Raw genomic sequence first — 14566 nt, 5'->3', positions numbered from 1 at the left:
ACAGGTCATAGTGTTGTATTACCCAGTGACACAGTGATCCTTTGGTATCTGTAGGGAGGTGGTTCCAGAACTATCTGCTACCCAGGATACCCAAATCTGCAGATTCTCAAGTCTTATATTACCTACTGCAACTGAATGCTGTGCACTTGTTCATTGGTTCACTATGTTGCTTAGGGGATAATGGCAAGAGAAGCCTGTACATGTTTGGTACATGTGATAGGTTTTTTTTGAAGATTTTTATTTAGGTGTATGTGTGTGCATATGCCATGTTTGTGAGTGTTTAAGGAGACCAAAGGAAGGCATCAGATCTCTCAAAATTGGAGTTATGGGCATTTGTGATCTATCCAGTACGGATTCTGGGAACTGACCTCTGGTCTTCTGGAAGAGTAGTAAGCTCTCTTAACCACTGAGCCATCCCTCAGGACCCCATGAGAGTTTTAATTATTAACAACACAGTCTATATCAAGTGATTGACTGTTACAGGAAGACCTGTCCACTGTGGGTGGCACCATTCCCTAGGGTTAGACCCTATACTCTATCTATATAAAAGTAGGAAAGCTGAGCTGAGTAGTAAGTATGTATGCATTTGTTTGTCTCTGCTCTTGACTGATGTGAGAAGCTGTTTTTAAGTTCCGGCCTTGGCTTCTCCACAATAATGGACTGTAACCTGGAATTGTGAGCTAAATACTATTCTCCACTAAGTTGCTCTTTGTTAGGGTGTTTTTTATCACTGCACTAGAAATGAAACTAGGACAACTCATGTTCAATTATTTTTGCTATTTTAGATCTGAAATTGGTTGAACCATAGATGCGTAACCCTTAAATACAGACCATTCAGCTATGGAGGAATCCCTACAAGGTGTACATCTTCTTTGATAACTGACCAGCCATGGGCTGCTAACAGGTCTGGGACAATGTTCACCACATGATTCCTTTGGGAGCTGATCACGAGAGTAATGGTCAGTGTCATGCCCACTATATTCCCTTGCATACAGCTTGTCTAGCCTGGCCCTCAAATACATTCACACCTGTTATTTATGGGGCGAACCCCACTTTTGAATCCCTGCTGGTTCATTCTGGCCCATCTCTGCAGCAGCCAGGTAGGTCATACTGAAGGTGCTTGAGAGAGTCACATGAGAACTTTCTGGATGTCTTCTCTAGAGCAGAGACTTGTTTTCTTTAAAGTGCATGTCTTAGCAGCTTTCACAGTACCAGAGTCATTGGTCACATTCCCATGGCCAAACTTTCTTCTGCTGGAGTCAGAGACACTTGAACCTCTTGGAATCATTTTTCTTGGACCTCATCAACAGCTTCTTGGCCTTGCCACTGGGGTCCAGCAGGTCCAGAAGCACAGTAGTGGTCCCCTGCCCCACCAGGTGGTCCACTGTCACCAAGCCAAGGCTCAAGGCACTTGTAATTAATGCACCTAGGTAGGTCCTTCATGTTCTAACATTGGTCAGTCAGTCATTCTTCCCCCAGTTCTTCATGAAGCTTGTTCTTGCTCTCCTTTATTTCTTAGCTAAATGTCTCTCCTGTAAAGATCCTACCGTGATTCCAGAATTCTACCTCTGACCCTTTTCCTTCATGCCTCTCACCACAACTTGGATTACTTTGGTACTTAGTATTTTTGCCTACATTGTAAGCCCCCAAAGACCAGCAATCCCATCCATTTTGTTCACTCGCTGTACCCAGTGCTTGTCAGTGTGCCTGGCACAGAATAGGCGCTCAATAATTGATGTTTGATGATTGAATTACCAAACAGTTTGTCATACAGCATACGGGCATGTGGTTCTAAAAGGGTAAGAGACTAAGCATCTCTAGTTTAAATTATGTGATATCTTTTTGCATTTGATTTTTTAAATAAATCGGTTACATATTAAAGTTTACAAACTGGTAACTGGACAGTCAGAATATCTTTCCGCATAGAAAACTATCCTTGCTGATCCAAGCCTGCATCTGTGGAAAGTAGTGCTCACAGATCTTGTGTAGAACGTCCATATAACTACTAGTGTCATTGACCTCAATCTCCAAACAGGATTGCTAGCCCTTGGCTTCCATATAGCTGCTTAGTAAATTTAAGACAGAAGTAGCTTATTAAGGTTTTTATTTAGTCCTTTTTCTCTCAGACGTCTTTACTATAGTCTGAATTTCCCACCAGGAAAAAGAACATAGTTATAACGTTATGCTTAGCATAGGAGTGGCCCTAAGCCTCAGAGAAGGTGGAGTGGGACTTCTCTGATCTCCACACAGTGGTTGGCTTTGGAATAGCAATGCGTTTGTATGCCTGTGGACAGAGTAAGGCAGGGTTGGGTGTGAAGAGTATGCCTGGGGGCGGGGAACAACTCCGAGATTTCCTTGTCTGCTTGCGTGTTCCCGGCTTAGTCACAGTGGCAGCTGCACAGCTCTGAGCACTCTTGGTATGCTGTCTGTGGAAGCGCAGTCAACAGACAGAGTGTGGCCACCCACAAACGCAGAGGGAGTAATTAAAGGGCCCAGTGCTAGCTGGGTTATTTGGTGCAGTGCTCTTTGCTTGAGCACAGTTCAAACCACTTTCAAGATCCTCCCCCGGATGTGGACAAAAGTTCCTGGCCAGAACAGCTTTCCTCTACACCCCGATGGGTGTGCCTCCAGCCTTTGCTCACCTCTTTGACCAGATGCAGCTTCTTTTACAGGTCTCATTGTTACACTGGTCACTTCTTCACGCTGCTGTTAAATCGGTCTTCTGGAACTTTCCATTTGTTTTTGTCCCACTCTCTGAAGCTACAAAGAATGTGTCCATTGGTTCAACATGACAGTTCTTCAAAGAGTCGAAGAAAGGTGTCATATTGCCTATCTGAATTTTTCTCTTTCTCAGGTAGAGTAACTTCAGGTCCCTCTACTGAAGTTTCTATAAACAGTATATTTACACAGAAAATGTGTGAGAAACATCTCTAGGTACTTCAGGCTCAGCCTAGTTGTTTATTCAGTTCATTTTTCTTATATTCATTCCAAAGAATAAATAATCCTTTTGTCACAGAAATGATAACCGATACAACACCTAGGCACATGGTTCACCCACTATATGCACTTGGGAAGCAGTTGACCAGGCTGGGACTCAGGCTGTCTTTGGTGTAAGTGACCTGAGAGGTAAGGGTTGCAGGTAGTAGGTGACAGGATGAGGACAAGGGGATGTACTTTCCAGGGAGAAGGAACAATGTGCAAAGTGTCGATGGGACACATAATGCAGGCATCACTCACTCATTAGCATATTTACGTTCTGCTTGTGAGAAGTGTTAAATCCATCTCTCTTATTAAAAAGATCGCATGAGATGCAAATGTGCTGAGTTCTATGACAGTGTTCATGTGAACCCAGAAGCCTTGTCCCCCTGAGTTTCTGGGCTCTCTATTGCACATGCAGCCCTTCCAGAAAATCTGTGAATGAGCCCAGGACATCTGCATTGTCAACAAGTGGGCACAGCTGCTACCTCACCACTTCCTAAACTGGCCCCAGTGAAGATGGGTTCTCCGTACCTCCTGCAAGGGCAAAATTTATTCATGCCTGCTTTAGGGGACAAGTAAAATCAACTTTCGGAATGTCAGATCCAAGATCTTTGTAAAGATTAGTTTGCAGAAACTTCCTTGCCAAAAGTCTCTTGACAATTTTTAAATAATAAAAACAAAAATAAATATAAAAATAATGATATTTACATTCAGATCTAGGAATAGTGGCTCACACCTTTAATCTCAGCACTGGGAGGCAGAGGCAGGCGGATCTCTGTGAGTTCAGGCCAGTCTGGTCTACAGAGCAAGTTCCAGAACCACCAGAGCTCCACAGTGAGAACCTGTCTTTTTTTTATATTTTTTTAATTAAATTTTTTTTAGTGTATTTACATTCAAAAGAGGTCAGCTAGCTGAAATTCTAGCCCCTTGAAAGATTTCATCTACTGGACTGCAGTTGAGGGTGTAGTTCCTGGATATTAAATTTCCACTAAGAAAAGGGATGTATACCATTGCTGAGGGCCTTTACACTAAGATTCTATATGCAGACAGATCCCAGATGACTGTAGTTTGATAAGACAAGCCATTTTCTTTTCTTTTCTTTTTTTTAAGGAATTAAAAGAACCTGCAGGATAGAAACGAGACCAATACTCTTTTTGATGTTTAAAGCATAATCCCTGACAACACTGCTCCATAAGGACTGACCTCACACACCTGCCCTGCTAGGCCAGGGACCGTGAAAGACATTAATACTTGTCTATTTCTGTAATTGATACAACTGATTTAAATTATCCTTTAGCAAGATTAGTGTTTAGGTCTGGGACTATCTAGTGGAATGAGGCCATTGTATGATAGCCTAAGGGACATAGCATAGGTTACTGGTTAGGGCTCAAAGAAATGGCTGAGAAAAATACATGGTTATGAGTAAGTAGTTTTGTGCTCTCTTTACCCTTGGTCTATTGAGATACAGCACTTCTTTGCCTGCAGACCCGAGAGTTGGCCGTGGGATTTCTCCTGCCTATTTCCCTTTGTTTTTTTTTTTTTAAATGGCCTCAGTCATATTTATTTTGCTTACTGTTTTCACAGATGGTGAAACCAGAGCTAATGTGCCTTTCTGTGTGTGGCATCTGTGCTGATCAGATGTAGTCAGTTGGTTTGGGGCACACATCACAGATGGCTCCCTGTGAGTCTGAGGAAAGCCTGCTCTACCTAGTGAATTCCAGGCCAGCCAGGGCAACATACTGAAACTTTGTCTTTAAAATAGTAATAATAACAAATAAAAGTACATACAGCAATACATACAATATCACTGACACTTAGTTGGAAGTTTTTAGTGATGTTGATCATTTTTCTTTCTTCTAATTGGTCTCAAAGAATGTGTTCATTTTGTTCTGTTCAGCCTTTTTATCTGTTCTCTTTAATTCAGTATCCTCTTCCTTTGTTCCTTTTTGTAGTGGTCTCTACTTCTAAGCTCATTTTCTTCTGAGAGTCCTCCTGAATGATGGAGACTAAGTCTGCATTCCTAACACTATTGATAAATTAATGTCTTTCACAAGAAGCTAGGAGTACCACAGAATCAATGCAATGAATGGACCTTTTCACTTTTTTGCTATATCCACTTTTCCCTTGTATTTTTATTTTATATTATTATATTTTCCCTTGTGTTTTATTCTTATATTTATTATTTTTATAAGTTGTTGTCTTCTTTTTGTTGGTTTTTTTTTTTTTTTTTTTGAGACAGGGTTTCTCTGTGTAGCCATGGCTGCCCTGGAACTTGATTTGTATACCAAGCTGGCCTCGAACTCACAGAGATCATCTGCCTCCAGGTGCTGGGATTAAAGGTGTGCCCACCACCATCTGGCTTGTCTTCTTTTTTAAGGTCACAAAATCTGTAGTTTACTTTACTAAATTTTATTTTTGTTAATTTAAAAAATTATTTATTGTGTATGTGGAAAAGAGGGACACACACACACACACACAGAGAGAGAGAGAGAGAGAGAGAGAGAGAGAGAGAGAGAGAGAGAGAGAGAGAAACTGTCAGGAGTTGGTTCTCTCCTGCCACCTTGTGGGGTCAGTGATCAAACTCAGGTGGTGCCTACATTCAAATCCTCTACCTGGTAAGCCATCTTGCAGTGCACTTAATTTTTTAAAACACATTTATTTATTGTGTGTATGTGCACATGTGTAGATCATATGTGCCACCATGTGCATGAAGGGTCAGAGGGCAACTTCTGGGTATTGGTTTTTTCCTTCCAACACGTAGGTCCCAAGGTCAAACTCAGGTCTTCAGGCTTGGTGCCATGTACCTTTTACCTACTGAGGTATCTCAATGGCTCTATTTTGTTTTTCGATACAGGTTTATGTAGCTCAGGCTAGCCCCAGACTTGGGCTCCTTCTGTCTTAGTCTCCCTAGTCCTGGGAAGACAGGATAGTGCTACCATGCCTAGTCTTAAATTTATTTATTTAGACTTTTGGAGACAGGGTTTCTCAATGTATCACTGGCTGTCCTGGAACTCCCTCTGTAGACCAGGCTGGTCTTAAACTCAGAGTTTCCTGGAACCTGTCTCTACCTCCTAAGTCTTGGGATTAAAGACATGCAACTCTGTGCTGGCTGCCTTAAGCTTATTTTTAAACTAATACATAAGACCATACAATTTTAATATTAGTGGGCTACATATAATCTTTTAATTCACGTATAGATTATGTGAAGTTTAAAACATATATGACTCCTCAATCATTTACCATTCTTCCATGTGGGAAGTTTCATAATCTTTTTTGTGTCTTCCTCCTCCTCCTCCTCCTCCTCCTCCTCCTCCTCCCTCCTCCTCCCTCCTCCTTCTTCTTCAGGATATTGGGTAATACACATTTTCATATAAGAAATACAATTGATGCTTCATTTTCTCTTTCATTTGCAATATTCTATTTTGACAAATTCCATACATATGGGAAGGTTAAAATAATTGTACAATGGCCACTCTTATACACCTGTACATATTTTATAATTAACAACTGTCTATATTTGACTCATTAGCCAAATGTATTAGTGAGTCATCCATCCATCCATCCGGTGATGTAAGTTGCAGACATTAGGAAGTTTGTCAATAAAGGCTTCAGCGTGTGTATCTCTAACTAGACTTCTGTATTGACTTGCAGTCTCCTTTTCCTTAGGTAATGTGTGTATATAATGATTTGTAGGAATAGTACCATTCAGTGAGTTTTTATAACTGTCTTCGGTCACCTAAACTTTTCTTAATACATGAATCATTATCCCCCCTAGAAAGGGCTTCATGCCCCTCTTTCAGCTTCTTACTCTTCATCTCTGGTACTCAGTGTTGTGGTGATATTTTGTTTATGATATAATAAATAAAGCTTGCCCAAGATCAGAGTGCAAAGCTAGCCACACTAGTTAGCCACAGAGGCCAGGCAGTGGTGGCATACACCTTTAATCCCAGAACTCAGGAGACAGAGGCAGACAGATCTCTGATAGTTCAAGGCCACCCCGAGCTACATAAAATTGATCCAGTCTAAAAGAGAAACAGAGCTCACACAAAGGTGATCTCAGCACTTGGGATACCATGCCTTTAATCCAGCACTAGAGAGGAATATAAGGCAGGAGGAGACAGGAGCTTAGGCTTGGTGGAGACAGATGCAGTCTGGAGATGCAATCTGAGGACAGGATCGCCTCTTTGGTCTGAGCATTGATAGAGGTGAGAACTCTCTAGTGGCTGGCCACTTTGCTTCTCTGATCTTCAGTTTTAACTCCAATATCTGTCTCTGGGGTTTATTATTTTATTAATACCAATTAGAATTTGGGCTATTCAGTGTTCTAACTTATTTTTCTACCATGGATTGCTTGCTCTAGAACACATGGAATCATAACGTACGTAGTTTGCAGTTAAGACATGTGTTTTTGAGATTACTTAACATGCATACCAATGGTTTCTTTGTATTGTTGGCTTGCTGACTTGTATTCTGCTATATGACTGTACTGCAGTTGTTTTCCTATTCTCCTATTCAGCATCTTCTCTGTGTTGTGGTTATGATGAAAAAAGCTACTATGAGAACCTTAGTGTATTTTTTGTGAACATATGGATATATGATGGAGAAGAATTTCTGAATCATGAATATTTGTATACTTATGATTATTAAGATATGACTAAGCCTATTTTCCAAAGTGATTATAGATGTTATGCTACAGGAACAATGACTGAGGGTTATGTTGCTCTATATCCTCCAACATTTAGACTGTTGGTCATTTGAATGTCCAGGGTTTGTTTTGTAGAGTTGTTTTTATGTTTGTCTTATTCAATGTTCTATTGCTGTGAAGAGACACAATGACCATTGCAGTTCTTGTAAGAGAAAGCCTTTAACTAGGGCTGGCTTACAATTTCAGTTTAGTCCATTTTCCTCATGGTGGGAAGCATGGCAGCATCCAGACAGACATGGTGCTGGAGAAGGAGCTGAGAGTTCTTTATCTTGATCCACAGGCAGCAGGAAGAGAGAGACACTGGGCCTGGCTTGAGCATCTGAAACCCAAAAGCCCACCTCCAGTGACACACATCCTCCAGCAAAGCCACATCTACTGCAACAAGGCCACATCCACTCCAACAAGGCCACATCTACTCTGTCAAGTAGTACTACTCGCCAGTGACCAATATTAAGTGGAGGGCCATTCTTATGCAAACCGCTACAGTGGGTATTTGTTGTCATCTGATTACTGTTGATGTTCTATACTTTTCATGTGCTTGCTAGCCAGTAGCTGGCTTTCTTTGTGAAATGTTCAAAAATTTTGTCAACATTTTATCTGGTGGCATATATTGTTGGTGAGTTGTGGGAATTTTTTATATATCCTGGACACCCAATCTCTAATGAGATATGTGCTTATCAATGAGTTTCTTCTTTGATTGCGTCCATCTTGTGCCTCATTCTACAGTCCATGTGACATGACCAACTATGTCAGCACTGTTCACCCAATTATCCTTAGAAATCTGTGAAACACATGTCTGCTAGTCAGTTGGGAAAATGCTTGCCTAGCATGCATGGTGGAGGCAGGAGAATTGGAAATTTTATCCTCAGATACACAGCAAGTTCCAGGCCAGCCTGGGCTAGGTGAAACCCTGCTAGGTGGTAGCTTTCTTTGAAGCTAGGCAAGGCCAGAAACCTGCTGTCAGGAGCTATGTCTCTCAGTTTTCTGTGTCAAGGGTCATTCAGGGTGGAAGGTAGTGTTAATGCCCCTAGTTTATTGCAAAACATTAATTTCATCAAGGAGTCACCCTTATAAGGTAAAAAAAAGGAAGCAAATTTCAAAGCAGTAACCAAGAAAAAAGCGTTATTCTCTTACATACTTATTTATGTATGCAAGTGGTGCTATTTGAGATGACAGTGACAGCTGCCCTTTCCTTTCTATGAGTTTCCCTATGTGGCCTCCAATTATATCCACACTGGATGACCCCTCACCACTTCCCTGTAACCCAGCTTATCTTTTCCCTCAGGTCCATACCGCATTCTACAGTGTCATTGATTTTCTTAATATAGTTTTTATCAGGCATCCCTTAGCTCCTGGAACTGTAGTGTTTTCGATGAACTAGTCTTAATCTCCCAAGGCTCTACGCCCCCCACCCTGCCTCCTCAGGCCAGTCTTCTCTTTTTCAAACTGAATATGAATTCTTGTGTAGGCCCTGGATGGCCGTTCTCTCTTCCCTTCCCCCTTCTTTCCCTTTAGCCCTTATGGCCCACATCTCAAGTTCCACTTCCATTGAAATGTTTTGTAACTTTCTTCAGGGGAGGCGAGGCTTACCTTTGAGTACATGCTCCAATGACTCATCAGCAGTGGGAATACATGTTAGCCCAACCCCAGGGCTTTACCACCAGGAAGTTAGATTCTTGTTCACTGACAGCGTGTGTGTTCTCGAAGAGGGGAGCCGTATACTGTCTCCTTTTAGGGATCTGTGCAAGGCAGCTCTGTCATCATTTATAGAGTCCCCAGTTACCTTGGGCATCACCTTCAGATAAGAGTTGGAGAGTGTACAAAAGCATATCTGCTCCGTGGCCACCTTGGAGAAAGTGACATGTCACACCAGTGCAGGGCTTCACCTTGTGCTGGGAAATACTCCCCTGGTTGAGTATCTGCATGTCTTGACCTACTTTGTGAAGAGAAACCCAATGCTTGAGATTGTAGTTGGTTTTGCTTTTTTTTTTTCCTCTTTGCTTTTTGGGGCCTGCCACCCAGCTCCCAAATGAATACATGGAGACTTATTCTTACTTATGAATGCCCAGCCTTAGCTTGGCTTATTTCTGGCCAGCTTTTCCTAACTTAAATTATCTTATCCACCTTTGCCTCTGGGCCTTTACCTTTTTCTATTCTATGTACCTCTCTTTCCTTCTTACTCCATGGCTGATGGTTTGGCCAGGTGGCTGGTCCCTGTCCTCCTCTCTGACCCATTCTTTTCCTCTCAAGCCTACATTTCTCCTAATTATTCTGCCTGCCAGCCCCGTCTGTTTCTCTCTCCTGTCTTGCTATTGGCCAGTCAGCTCTTTATTAGACCAATCAGTTGTTTTAGACTGGCAAAGTAACACAGCTTTACCGAGTTAAACAAATGTAACATAAAAGAAGGCAATACATGTTTGCATCATTAAACAAATATTCCACAGCATAAGGGAATGTCAGTCTTGGGAAGACTGTTTCTTTTGACACAGGGTCTTCCCTTGGCCTTACATCTTAATACATCTTAAGATAATATTCCACATCACGGTAGAGGGTCTCAGTTGGTAAGAATACTTTGCCTCGCAAGAGCAAAGACCCAAGTTTGATTGTTACCGTCCAGGTAAAAAGCTTGATATGGTAGCATATGCTGTAATCTCAGAGCTAGGGAGGCAGAGGCAGGAAGGAGGACTCTTGGGACTCTCTTGCTAGCCTGTCTAGTCTCATTGGGGAGATCCAGGCCAAGGGAAGACCCTGTGTCAAAAGAAACAGTCTTCCCAAGACTGACACTAGAAGTTATTCTCTAGCTTATAAATATACACACAGACACAGACATAGACACACACAGATATAGGCACACACAGACTCACAGATTCACATACACACACACACACACACACACACACACAGAGAGAGAGAGAGAGAGAGAGAGAGAAAGAGAGAGAGAAAGAGAGCACCCTCACAATCTGGTGGACAGCTTGTTAACTTTATTGCAATGTTTTCATGAATGTTTCTCTTCCTCTCTCCCTGTTTTCCTATCTTTCTCCCCATTATGCCTCCCATTACCTCTTCCTGCAATTTATTTGTTGAACATTTGTTTCTGAGCACTGGCTTTCCCCATAACCTTGAGTGCAGCTCTCACACCCATAGAAGTTACAACGCAGCTTTGAATAGCGAAGCAAATGCCCACATGTTATCAGTTGCCACCTTATTTTGAAGGCACTGCTGTTTTGGGCAGTGATACTAAAGACAGTTCCCAGCTGAGTGCTCTGTGCCTGGATGGGATACCCTTGTCAATTTGAACAGGCCAAGGGTGTCTGCGGTTCTTTTGTGCTCTCGAATCTAACTCTGACTGACCTCTTGTTATGTCACCCCAGATCATTCCCTGCTTTTCCTCCACAGCCGCTGCCTCCATGTGTTCCTGGCGATTACCTTTGAGATGCTGGAGTCAGAAAGGTCAGGAGTACGTGGGTGTAACTTTGTATATAACTGAAACATGCAAGTTCTAACAGGGGGTGTGAAACAAAGTTGACAATTTGTGGTGATCACTTCCAGATGGGAATTTTTCCTCTGTGGTTGAACATTAATTGAACTGGGAGGCTTCTCCTCTTCTCTCTGGGGAAAACTAAGTTCTGGGCCCAGCACCCCAAATGTCTGCCATCCATGTGTGTATATGTGTGTGCACATGTATGTGTGCGTGTGACCCTTTATGTGCACACGTGCAGACTAGTGGCTAAAGCTGACAGCCTTCCTCTATTGCTCTTGACTTGGAATAGCATCACTCATTGAAGCTAGAGTGGCTGAGTTAGATTGGTCAGCTGGTGAGTCCCTGGGATGCATGCATCTGGATTTTATATAGGTGCTGAGGACTCTGGCCTCATGCTCAAATAGCAGACACCCTGGACCACCTCACTCGTCCTTTGAGAACTTGGTCTTCGGCCTTAACTGAGGATGGGCTGCCTTGCTTGCCTGGACTTACTGTTAATAAACACTATGGTAGTGATCTGGGGGAAGGTAGAACACGGGTCTAGGGACTTTGGTACCCCATGCCTGGTAAACTTTCTGGGGCAAAACTAGGGGAAGTAATTACATTTACTTTGTTTTGTTGATTTATGGCTGTCTTAGGGTTTTACTGCCATGAAACTGAGAGAGGTAATTGCATTTACTTTGTTTTGTTGATTTATTGACTGTCTTTTTTATCATTTTTTTATTTGAATTAGAAACAAGATTGATTTACATGACAATCCCAGTTCCCTTCTCCATCCCGTCCTCCCCTACCAACCCCCAACTAAAACCCTACCTATCACATACCCTTTCTTCTATTCTTCACCTGACTCAACCTTTCTGCTCCCTCATGACCTCCTCATCCTTCATCCTTCCTCTCTTCCCTTCTCATTTCCTGGCGTCTGCTCCTCCAGGGTGTATTGGCTTCTTTGTTTTCTAAAGCTTTCAGTTGTGCTGTTAATTCTCTAGTGTGATTATTCTCCTGTTTCTTCATGTGGGCACTTAGTGTTATGAACTTTCCTCTTAGTACTGCTTTCAAAGTATCCAATAGGTTTGGATATGTTGAGTCTGCATTCTCATTGAAATCTAGGAAATCTTTAATTTCTTTTTTTATTTCTTCCTGGACCCAGGAATTGTGCAATTCGGTGTTACTTAATTTAATTTCTATTTGTAGGGTTTCTGTAATTCTCGTTGCTGTTGAATTCTAACTTTAAAGCATGGTGGTCTGATAAGATACAGGGGGTTACTTCGGTTTTTTTGTACCTGTTGAGGTTTGTTATGTTGCCAAATATGTGGTCAATTTTAGAGAAGGTTCCATGTGGCGCTGAGAAGAAGGTAAATTGTTTTGTATTTGGATGAAATGTTCTATAGATATCTGTTAAGTCCAATTGCACCATAACTTCTATTAGTTCCTTTGTTTCTTTGTTAAATTTCTGTCTGGTGTTCCTGTCCAGGGGTGAGAATGGGGTGTTGTAGTCTCCCACTATAAGTGTGTGCAGTTTTATGTGTGATTTGAGTTTTAGTAATGTTTCTTTTACAAACATGGATGCCTTTGTATTTGGGGCATAAATCTTCAGAATTGAGACTTCATCTTGATGAATTTCTCCTGTGATGAGTAGGAAGTGACCTCCTTCATCTCTTTTGATTGATTTTAGTTTAAAGTCCAATTTGTTGGATATTAGGATTGCTACCCCTTCTTGTTTCTTGGGTCTACTTGATTGGAAAATCTTTCCCCTACCTTTAATTCTTAGGTACCGTCTGTCTTTGAAGTGTGTTTCTTGTATGGAGCAGAAGGAAGGATTCTGTCATCTTATCCATTCTGTTAATCTGTGTCTTTTTATAGGCGAGTTAAGACCATTAATGTTGATGAATATTAATGACCATTGATTGTTCATTCTTGTTTGTTTTTGATTTGGTGATGGTGGTGAGATTATTTGTGGGATTCTATCTCTTTTTTCCTTTTGGCTATTGGTAAAGTGGGGTTATCTATTGCCTATATTTTTCTGGTTGTAGTTAACTTCCTTGGGTTGCAGTTTTCCTTCCAGAACTTTCTGTAACACTAGATTGGTAGATATGTATTGTTTGAATCTGGTTTTGTCATGGAATATCTTGTTTTCTCCATCTATAATGATTGAAAGCTTTGCTGGGTATAGTAGTCTGGGCTGGCATCCATGGTCTCTCAGTGTAGGTAGAATATCGATCCAGGACCTTCTGGTTTTCAGAGTTTCCATGGAAAAGTCAGGTGTGATTCTGATAGGTTTGCTTTTATAAGTTACTTGACCTTTTTCCTTTGCTGCTCTTAATATTTTCTCTTTATTCTGTATGTTTGGTGTTTTAATTATTTTGTGGCGAGGAGACCTTTTTTTTGGTTCAGTCTATTTGGTGTTCTGTAGGCTTCTTGTATTTTCATTGGTATGTCCTTCTTTAGATTGGGAAAGTTTTCTTCTATGATTTTGTTGAATATGTTTTCTGAGGCTTTGAGTTGGATTTCTTCACCTTCTTGTATATCTATTATTCTTAGGTTTGGTCTTTTCACGGTATCCCATATTTCCTGGATATTTTGTGTTAAGGATTTGTTGGACTTAAGATTTTCTTTGGTTGATGAATCTATTTCTGCTAGTGTGTCTTCAACTCCTGAGATTCTCTCTTTCATCTCTTGTATTCTGTTGGTTATGCTTACATCTGTATGTCCTGATCTTTTACCCAGCTTTTCTATTTCCAGCATTCCCTCAGATTGTGCTTTCTTTATTGCCTCTATTTCGGTTTTTAGTTCTTGGACTGTTTCCTTGAGAGATTTGTTGATATCTTGTATTTTTTTGGTTTGTTTTTTTCTTCTATTTCTTTAAGGGATTTTCTCATGTCCTATTTGAGGTACTCTATCATCTTCCTGAAGATGTTTTTAAGGTCATTCTCTTCTGATTCATCTGCATTGTGATGTTCAAATCATGCTGCTGTATTGTTCCTAGTCTCCGGTGGTGTCATATTGGGTTTTCTGTTGTTGAATGTGCTTTTACCTTGTCCTCTTCTCATCCTTTCTTCTGGTGGGTGTAGCAGGAGTCTCTTCCTCTCCTGGTGGGTATGGGACCAAGGTTCCCTTCTGGTAGATGCAAACAGATCCAATACTCTGATGTCTGTCCTCTTTTCGTGGATGAAGGTGGCACTGTTGCCGGGGCCTCAGCAGTATCTGGGTGTTCTGGGTCCTGCTGGGCCAGTGGATGGAGTCAGAACTGCCACAGGGGCCTCGGGAGTGTCAGGTGTGTCGGATTCCGCTGCCGAGTTCGGAACAGGTGAGCAGATCCCTGGTGTCAGATGTCTCTGAGCAGGACCTCGGAACCAGAACCAGAACCAGCCCCTGGCCTACCTGGGCCGGCAGATAGATGCAGA

At 41.7% G+C, this 14566-nt stretch overlaps 1 pseudogene; it reads left to right on the top strand.

Moving 5' to 3' along the window:
- Nucleotides 1-14566, top strand: part of LOC113833166 — a 61328-nt pseudogene that overhangs the window by 29568 nt on the left and 17194 nt on the right.

This window comes from Cricetulus griseus (genome assembly GCF_003668045.3).
Source record: "Cricetulus griseus strain 17A/GY chromosome 1 unlocalized genomic scaffold, alternate assembly CriGri-PICRH-1.0 chr1_0, whole genome shotgun sequence".
Classification (NCBI taxonomy): Eukaryota; Metazoa; Chordata; class Mammalia; order Rodentia; family Cricetidae; genus Cricetulus; species Cricetulus griseus.
This window is presented reverse-complemented; position numbering and strand designations above follow the sequence as displayed.